Source organism: Sapajus apella, unplaced genomic scaffold, assembly GCF_009761245.1.
Source record: "Sapajus apella isolate SASKATOON/1434 unplaced genomic scaffold, GSC_monkey_1.0 scaffold61, whole genome shotgun sequence".
NCBI lineage: Eukaryota > Metazoa > Chordata > Mammalia > Primates > Cebidae > Sapajus > Sapajus apella.
Window position 1 is genome coordinate 4,085,460 of NW_022437001.1, and position 10,534 is coordinate 4,095,993.

The 10,534-nt window shown below is 38.5% G+C and overlaps 1 pseudogene across 1 annotated transcript in view; it reads right to left on the reverse strand.

Annotated features, from left to right (window-relative positions):
- Positions 1 to 8,144: 8,144 nt before the first annotated feature.
- The window catches only part of LOC116529035, a 19,437-nt pseudogene continuing 17,047 nt past the window's right edge, over positions 8,145 to 10,534 (reverse strand). Inside the window, exon 2 of the transcript XR_004259345.1 lies at positions 8,145 to 8,906. The product of XR_004259345.1 is annotated as an argininosuccinate synthase pseudogene (transcript). The remainder of the gene's footprint in view (positions 8,907 to 10,534) is intronic.

Sequence of the window (10,534 nt, forward strand, 5' to 3'; positions counted from 1 at the left end):
CCACCGCGCTGGCCTTATCTTACATTTTTAAAAGTTAATAAAAAGTACCTCAGTGTGGTGATATATGACTTATTACATGACTTACAAGTCAGATGTCTTTTGGGGCTATTTTCACATACCACAACGGTAAATATCAAATCCACAATGGCCTAGAGCCAGGGGGTCCAATCTTTTGGCTTCCTTGGACCACACTGAAAGAAAAGCAATTGTCTTGGATGGCACATAAAACACACTAACACTAATGATAGCTGATAAGCTAAAAAAAAAAAAAATCTCAAGAAAACTTCATAATGTTTTGGAAAGTTTATGAATTTCTGTTGGGCTGCATTCAAAGCCATCCTCGGTCTCATGCAGCCCATGTGCCATGGGTTAGACAAGCTTGGCATAGAGTTTCCTGCAGGAGTTGCAAACCTGACTGCCTGGAGGGGCTTGGCAAAGATATTGGTTGCCTAGCGTGGAGAGCTGAAGAGAACATGCTCTTTCAAAAGACATTCAAATTCAAAATTTGTTAAAACACTGCAGACCAAACAGAATGTGTCTCATCTGTACTGCTAACTCTCGCATATTCAAAAATAAGTCCTTGATCTCCCCTTCCCCTCCAGTTCCTTTCCCATAATTCTACTTCCTTTTGCTCTCCTATAGAATTTCTACACTTTCGTATCCTTTCTTTTTCTCTTTTTCTCTTGATCTAGCGACACTCATCACACTTGATCACTCTTTCTTGGAGAATGTTTTCAAAGCTTCATGAGTTTCTCTACTATCTCACTGATTATTAGTGGTTGCTTTACAGGTTTCTCCTCTTTTCTGTTTAACATAGAAGTTCTCAGGGCTAAGCCCTCAGACCTCTTCTCTGCCTTGATGCTCTACCTCTTCTTGACATTCCCCAGGATCACAGTTGGAAAACTGTCTATACCCTGAAGACAAAATTTTCTATCTTCAGCCAATCCTTCCACTTGAATGCTAGCTTTCATATCCAATGGCCTATGTAACATCTCTATTTGTACCTAACAAACATCTCAAGGTTATCATGTGCCAAACTAAATTCCTAAGTTTGATGAAACTGCAAGTCATAGAAACTCCATTACTCTATTTTCCCAGACTAGTAAATTTTGGAGCAATCCTCTATTTGTCTCACACTCTGTCTTCAACTCATCAGAAAATCTTGCAGTCTCTACTTACAAAATATGTCCATTATCTGATGACTTCTCACTCTCAACTCAGCAGTCGAGTGACTTCAGTCAGATCATGTTATTCACCTGCTCAAAACCTCCAACATCTCCTTGTTTCTAACAGATTAAAAACCAAGGCCCTGGCCTCTATCATCGGCCCCTAACTGACCTCTCCAACTTGGTCTCTCACTGTTTCTCTTTTGTTGACTCTACTGTGCCATACTCACTTTGCTATTCTTTGAAAAATCAGGTATGGCTCTGCCTCAGGGATTTTGCTCTATTTCTTCTGCATGAAACATTCTTAGACTGGCATGGCTTGTTTTTGTACTTTCTTCAGGTCTTTGATTTAAGATCACATTTTCAGTGAGATTCGCCCTGCCCATCTAATTTAAAATTAAACATACACAGCCCACAGCACTCTGAATCCTTGTTATTCTCATTTAGTTTTCTTTATAATGTTGACAATCTTCTAATATACCTTATATTTTACTTATTTTTCTCCTTTACTGCCTTGCTCACCCTCTAGGATATAAAATCCATGAGAGCAGAAATTTGTGTCATTTTGGTTGAATCCTTTAGCTTAGAGCCTTGAGAAGTACCTAGAACATAGTGATTTAAAAAAATGCTTCCTGAGTGAATTATCCAATTTGTGATACTTGAACTACTGTATATTTTATAACCTCATCTAGATGGTCAGTATCTTAAGAATGGATACCTCACATCTCTCTGTGAAAAATGCTTATACAGTTGATGAAAATGACAACATAAATGAGCTAAAAGATAGTGACAGTGAAACAAACTTATCATAAGGAAAAAACAACATAAAATTGTTGTTGGTGAAAGTTTCATGCTTAAATAATGTGTATGTGCTAATAGAGCTAAAGATATTTAGTGGAATAGGGAAAGCATCAGAATTTCTCTTAGTAGTTTTAATAGAACATTTTAAATTGGAAATAAAGCAAAAGTAAAGGAAATCTACTAGGCTCCCTAAGTAGTAAACAAAAACCAATAGAGGGGATACCTCTGTATGAATCACTTACTCAGCTCCCACTTTACAATAGAATATCACATAATATAGTTCACTCCATGTTTGGATCTCAGTATGTATCTGGAGCTCAATTATTTAGCCAGTTCTCACAGTTCTGTCACCACCAGATCCACTATCATTTCTCACTATACAATAGATGAGTGGTTTTAGAAGCAGTGATTTTGTTTTCAGGAAAATAGTTTTTCCTGGGAAATCAGACAGAGCTATTAATACAATCTAAAGAAATTAAAGCTGAAAAATATTTGCAAATATGTATGATCTGAGTTTATTTTAGCTCTCTCTATATATATTTCTTCATATATTTTATGTATATGTAAATATATAAATTTCTTCATATATTTTATGTATATTTTATGTATATGTAAATATATATTTCTTCATACATTTTATGTATATGTAAATATATACATATATGTTTAAATATATACATATACATGAAATGTATGAAGAAACAAACTCTAAACTGATGGTAATGGTTATCCCTGGAGATTGAAGTGGTGGTGATGAATGTAGGGAGAATAATTAGTAGACAGGGGATAAATATTTTTCACGTTTTACTTGTATATGCCCTGACTGCTTAAAGTGGTAACAAGGAGTACATTTTCTAATTAAAAGTAAAGTGGAAATGTTATGACCATTCATCTAAATAGCACTCCAAGCCTCCAGAATGAGTCAGGAATGTGGTCCAGCAGACTGAGGGAACTTGAAGTCAGGCAGCCAAGCAAAGGCAGTGAAGCCACTACCTTCAGTGCTTTCTTGTAGCATCTTTCAGTGGATATTGGTCCTGGGGTGGAAGTTTAAAACAGCGACATTGCCTGAATCCAAGGTTGTCGCAGCCTGGTTGGGTAGGTAACAAATATTGTCTCAGAAGTTCCCTGAAGAGTTCTGTTGCCTTTTCATCTGCCTCTGCAGCCAGTGCTTCTGAATTTAGAGCCCTCACATGCATTTAGTCAGGATCTCAACAGATGTCACTGACAGGACTATCTTCTTTAGATGGTATAGCAAGCTAAATGATGATCCCTAAAATCTTTGTCTACATCTTATTTCCAGGAACTTGTGAATATTACATTATGTGGCAAAAGATGTGACTAAGATTCTTGAGGGGGTCAGGCATGGTGGCTTAGGCCTGCAATCCTAACACGTTTGGAGGCTGAGTTGGGCAGACTGCTTGCGCCCAGGAGTTTGAGAGCAGCCTGAGCAACATGGCGAGACTCTGTCTATACAAAAAATACAAAGATTAAGCAAGTGTAGTGACAAGTGCTTGTAGTCCCAGCTACTTAGGAGGCTGAGGTGAGAGGATCACTTGACCGAGGAGGCTGAGATTGCAGTGAGCCATGATTGCACTACTGCACTCCAGCCTGGGCAGCAGAGGAGGACCCTGTCTCAAAAAAAAAAAAAAAAAAAAAAAAAAAAAAAAGCGTTCTTGAGTTTATCCTGTATTATCTGGGTGAGCCCTAAATATAATAACGTGTATCCCTGTATGTATTTTGACAAGAAAGAGACAAAGGGAGTTTTGGGAACAAGCACACAGAGGAGACGATATGAAGATGGAGGCAGAGATTGAACCGACACAACCACAAGGCCATGAAACCAAGAAATGCTGATGCTCACCAGAAGCTAGAAAAGGCAAGGAATGGACGATTTCCTACAGCCTCCAGAGGGAGCACAACCCTGACTCCATCTTCATTTCAGACCTCTGGCCTCTGGAACTGTAAGATAGTACATTTTTCTTGTTTTAAACCATCAAGTTGCTGGTAACTTTTTACAGTAGCCACAGAAAATGAATGCAGAATCAGAGAGTGAAACACCAAATCACTAAATGCCTCAGTCCTAACTGCTCCTGTCTTCTATATGCTGAGCATCACCAGTGGCCATGGACATTTGTATAGTGTCCAAAATTCTCTTACATGGTGCACGATAAGTGCATTGCATCATTGATCCTAACCAGTTTCCTAAGTTCTACCCTTTCCTTGTTTTTCAGCTGAAGAAACTGAAACATAGAAAGAACAAGGAATCTGTCCAAAGGCAAAAGTATATATGCAGGAAGCTGGATTCCAACCTATGCAGTCTGTCTTTAGAAAACAAGTTCTAAACTCCTAATATTCTATTGATTGACTTACAGTAAATTATATCAGAAAAGAATACTATTGCCTAATATAAGTAATCAAGAAAACCAGTAAATTACTGTAAAATTGTTATCTCTTTATTTTCATTATGTCTAAAGAAAAAGAATGAATAGATAAAAAGAGGAGACACAAAGAGAAAAGACAGAGTAATTTTAATAGAGTTTAAAGTACTTCTGAGAATGTTATTTCCTTTGAGTCTCTTTTCTTTCAAAAAACCTTTGGCAGGGAAGACTAGATGTGTCATTTTTCTGAAGTTATATCCTTAACAAATTGTGGATTGTGGGTGGATCAGCTGGGTTGTCTCGGCTAATACTTCTACAAGCTTCCATAATCACGTCTTCTCACTTTTATACGTCTACCTTTGTTCCACTCAAATGCCAGTCTTTTCCATGTCACCTATTTTTTTTTTCCTCACAAAAACAAGATAGCTGCAAAGCCCTAGATCCTGAGGATGTTTTCAAAAACCTTTTATTGTGGAAAATCTCGAGTATATACAGAAGTAGAGGAAATGATGTAACAGACCCAACATACCTATCACTCAGTTTCGACAGTTATCAGTAAATTAACACATTGCCAATCTTGTCTCATATCTGCCCACATTTACTACCCTGCTCCATCATTTTGTAGCAAATCTCAAACATTTTATTTCTTCTGTACTTTATTATCTCCAAAAAATAAGAATTCATCTGTATAATCATACCATGTGATGATCACCCTTAGAAAATTAGTTATTTCATAATAAGATCAAACATCCAATCAGCGTTTCCATTATTCGGATTGGAGTATATTAAATATACGCATTAACTCAGGTAAAACTAACATCTTCATGATGCTGAGTCTTGCTATACAAGATAAAGACATATCTTTTCATTTGTTCAAACCCACTTTTCTGTTGTGCTTTTCAGTTCAGTTATTCTTTTTTGTTTCTTTGCTGAGATTTTATATGTTTTCCATTTGTTTCAAGAGAATTTAAGCATATTTATGACAGCTGCTTTAAAATTCTTTTCAGATAATTCTAATATTTGATTCGCTGGCATGTTACCATCAGATAATTGCCTTTTTTCGTTCAAGTTTTGAATTCCTGATTCTTGGTATGATGGGATATATATACACATATACACCTATATATATACACACACACATATATATGTGTACATATATATGATACATACATTTCTATGTGTATATGTGTGTATATACATATACATATATATATATACACACACATATATATACACACATACATATATATGTGTGTATATATATACATTCATATATATATACACACATATATGTGTATTATATATATGTATTTGAGACAGGGTATTACTCTGCTGCCCAGGCTGGGGTGAAGTGGTGTGATCACAGCTTACTGGAAACCTCCATCTTCTGTGCTTAGGCCAACCTCCCACCTCCCACCTCACCTTCCCAAGTACCACAGGCAATGCTACCCTCCCAAGGACTACCCTCTCAAGGACTACAGGCCATGCCACCATGCCCAGCTGATTTTTGTATTTTTCATACACATAGGGTTTCACTATATTGCCCAGACTGGCCTCAAACTCCTGAGCTCAACTAACTCCCTGACTCGGCTTCCCAGAGTGCCAGATAACAGGCGTGACCCACCATGCCTGGCTGATAGGTAATTTTTGATTGCCTGCTGGACTTTTCGACTATTATGTTAGGAGTCTCTGGGTTCTACTTAAAACTTGTATTTTAAGAGAACGTCACTCTATTTTGGTGTAACACACAAATACTGGCTTACTTTTGTAGGCTGTGGTTCCAACAACAGTTTAGTTCTCAAGCCTTCACAGTGTTATTTTGAGCTGTTCGTTTACTTCCTGCCCCCGAGGCTGCCAGTGGTCCTTGCTGGTGCCACTTGAGGAGACAGAAAGAGCTTCCAAAGTCTGGGCTGCATGGTTCTCCCAAGTTGGGGAAAAGAGTCCTCAGCCCACAGGGACAACTAGGTTTCCCATACCAGTCCACTTGCTGCAGTGGGGTTCCCTTTACTAGTGCTGCAGAGTTGCCAGGTGGCTCTCAGTAGGAGAGGGACGTCTCAAGGACAGAGATGAAATCTTCCTGAGCTAAATGCTTCTTGTCACAGGATGCCCCTTGTTGGTCACTCCTAGATTCCTTGTGTCTCTCCTGCTTGGAAGGGAGGGGTACTTTTTGTGGAATAACTTTTTAACTAGTTACTCTATGTCACCTATGATAATTTGCGACGCTGTTTCTAATGAGGTCATTTTGGAAACGTACTTGTTTAAAAAGAAAATTACCTATTTCTCTAGGTCAGGACTCATTAAGTATTTTTTGTCAAGAATATTGATAGTAAAAGTCCATAAGATCTCCGCCACTCAACTCTGCCATTTTGGCAAAAGAAGCCGTATGTAACACATAAAACAATGGGTGCGTTCCAGTAAAGCTACCTGTGAAAATAGGTAGCTGGATAGATTTGGCCGTGGCCTATATAGTTAATCAAATCCTCCTCAAAGTTTTAAAATGTATATGCAAAAAGCAATGCAAAGTAGTGTCTTACAACTGTTTAAACATTTTCTTTTGTTTTATTATTTCCTCCTTATCATTTTGGATTTTGAGTATTTGAGCTTTCTCCCTTTCTTTACTTGATTGAGTTATATAATGGTTTGTCTATTTTGGTAAGTTCTTTCCCAAATCTGGGATTTAATTTTATTTTTAATTCTATTGCTTTTGTTTTTTAATTCATCAATTTTGTTTTTATCTTTATTAATTTATTTCTAGTTCTTTTTTTGGTTTTGTTTTTCTCATTGTAACATTGTACGCTTTAGTAAATTGCTAAGGTAGAGCTCAGGGGAAACAATACTTCCTAAATTACCACATGTTCATAAACATTTATTCAGAGCCTCTATATTGACAAGTTAACAAATTGGTTTGGATACATAGGAAATGTGGCTCTCATTGTCTTTCCTTAAGTATATTAAATATGTTTCTCCATTGATCTCTGAAATAAAGTCTTTCTGATAAAAACTTCAATGACAGTCTTATTTTTTCCCTTATAAATTGCTTTTTGTCTCAATACCCAAATGATTTTTTAAAACTTAATATTTTTACTAGACTGTGCCTCAATGTTTACCTTTCCATGTAGATTTTTTCTAGTATGTGATATACATTTTAATACGTCTCAAATAACCTTTTATTTGAAGACTTTCAAATTGATCACTGTTGGAGCATATTCTATCCCCTTGGTTTGGTTTTCTTACACTCCTATCACATACACGTTATATCTTTTCTACGAATTTTTGTATCACTTTCTTTTCAATACTTTTAAATCTTCTTCCTATTTTTCACATTAATTTTTTCTTCCTGTCTTCCATTTCTATGAAGGCATTGTCAATAATCTTATGAAAGTTTTAGTATCCTTTGTACTTTATTCTTTATTTCTAAAATAACTTTTTCTTTCTTTTATATAACTATCATCATTTTCCCCCAAATTTTACTCTTCTCCAATTACCTCATTCTAATTCTAATATTTGTTTTAATATTCATATTTCATAGCGTTTTTCACTTTCTTAATTTCTTTTGGGTAATTTTGAAATATTAGTATGTTAGTTTCCTATTACTACTATAACAAATTACCATAAACTTAATGCCTTAAAACACCTCATATTTATTACCCTACAGTTCTCGGGATCAGAAGTCCAAAATTGGTCTCGCTGGGCTAAAATTTAGGTGCCAAGAAAGCTGTGTTCTTTCTGGAAACTAGAGTAGAATCTGTTTCCTTGCCTTTTCTAACTTTTTTTTTTTTAAAGAAACAAAAGACTAGTGTATCTTTTAATTGTCATTTTATAGCTTCCCACTGCAGCTGCCCCCCACCCTTCCCTTTGACGACAAGGTTTGCAGGCTTCAGGGGGACCAGGGAACAAAGCTGGGGCCTGGCTGCCCCACTAGCCTGCCAGCCGGGGAGAACAAGTAACAATTACAAATTATCACAACAATTAGCGCCTGTACTGGGGGGATCTGCAAATCGAGGCAGCCCCGACTCCTCATTGTACAGGGGTCCATTTGGCAGTGACCTTGCTCTGGAGACGATGATATTCCTTCAGCCTGAGGGAATTGATGTTGATGAAGCTGGTGGCATCAATTGGCTCATAGTCACCCTGAACGTTCATGCTCACCAGCTCCTCGCTGTAGAGAGACAGTGGGGACTCCCGGCCGAGGATGTACACCTGGCCCTTCAAGACGGACACCTGCACTTTCCCTTCCACTCGCTCCTGGGACTTGGCGATGCAGTGGCAGACGAATTCACACTCAGGGCTGTCAGAAACCGGTATAGGCCAGCTCAGCAAATTTCAAGCCCGGGCCTTGCTTGATTTTGTGCATTTCCCGGTCCATCCGGTCCAGGGTGAAAGCCTGGATGTCTAAATGAGCGTGGTAAATGATGGTGCCTTGCTGGGGTCTCGCAGATACCTCGGGGCTTCATTCCGATGAAGCGGTTTTCCACAATGTCAATTCAGCCCACGCCGTGCTTGCCGGTGACTTCGTTCAGGTACACCAAGAGCTCCAAGGAGGTCTGGTGGGTGGTAACTTCTATAGATTATTCACATTCCTTGTCCAAGGCTCCGTTCATTCACCTTCAAAGCCAGTAATGTTGGGCTGAAGCCCTCCTATACTGCCATCTTTCTAGTTCTCCCTATTCTGTCTCCTCCTTTCACTTAGAAGGATTCTTGTAACTGCATTGGACCCACCTGGATAACGCAGGCTAATCTCCCTGTTTTACAGTCACCTGATTAGCAACCTTAATCCCATCTGCGACCTGATTCTCTTTTGCCAGGCCACCTAACTGTATTCACTGCTCGGAGGATTCGGATGTCAACACCACCAAGGGGTCATTAGTCTGCTTCCTACAGTCGGCTTACTGTTTTCGAATATTTTGTGGCAGGTCAGTTTTGCATGCATTCATTTTCAATGGGAATATTGTTGTCCTTATTCTCTTGTTTTAAATAATAGTAGTATATTGGATACAAACATAATCTCTTTAAGTAAATGAAGTTTTTAAAAGAAAATAACAATGTGATATCCTTTGAAACTAGTCCTCCTCCTTTTCCTTCTAACCTTTATCTGGACTGCCTAGCCCTTTGGTCCTTTTGTCTCTATTCTGCTCAATTTGGATTCTATTTCTAGCAATTTCTCCATAGTGTACTATGTCTTCCAAGGCTTTGTCTTGGAAGACAGGCTTGTTTTGATAGTTTTGAGATTTTATAGGGCCCAGATGCCTCCAGAACCATTAGAATTTATAGGAACATAATCCGCCGTACTGATCTGAGAATTGGATCCTGCAGGGTCCTGTCATGGCTTTTTAGACTGCACTTCTCATGTTAGTTCACCACTCACCTATTCCGAGAAATAACGGAAACCTAGCTGGCTTCCCTCTGCTTCTGCCTACGCAGATACAGACACCAGTATTGTAATTGTTGGTGGTTTGTTGACACTCATGTGTGGTGGTTCACGGAGATGCCTTTTCAGATAGTTTTGTGTATGGGTCTTTGCTTATGCTATAGTCAATGCTTCATTTAATGGGGAGTCGGGAATATTCAGAAAACATGTCATTGCTGTATTCCACAATTTTTCTCTATCTTTAAGGATGTCGCAGAACCAAGTGCAGCAGCCTAAGCTCCTTTTGAGTGATACATGATAGCTCTGTAGAGTATACAGGGTGAGCTGAGGAGAAAACATGTCATTTGTTGCTATGTCATTAACCCGATCTCTTTTCTTTAAGGAAGGTAGAGTGGAAGAATAATCAGAGAGAGAGACAAACAGTTCATTCAGACTGGCCACTTATCTGGTGCAACCATCCCTTTTTCCTACCAAAGGAGTTCTTGGCCCAGCTCATAACTTGGATTTATTTATGATTTTATTTGTTAATTTTCATCTCTTTTCAGATATTCATAAAGTACCTTCTATATTCTGAATTCTGGGAGGCCAAGGCAGGCAGATCACGAGGTCAGGAGTTTGAGACCAGCCTGGCGTATATAGTGAAACCCCATCTCTACTCAAAATACAAAAATTAGCCAGGAGTTGTGGCATGCACCTGTAGTCCCAGCTACTCAGGAGGCTGAGGCAGGATAATCGCTTGAACCCAGGAGGCAGAGGTTGCAGTGAGCCAAGATCACACCACTGCACTCCAGCCTGGGTGACAGAACAAGACTCCATCTCAA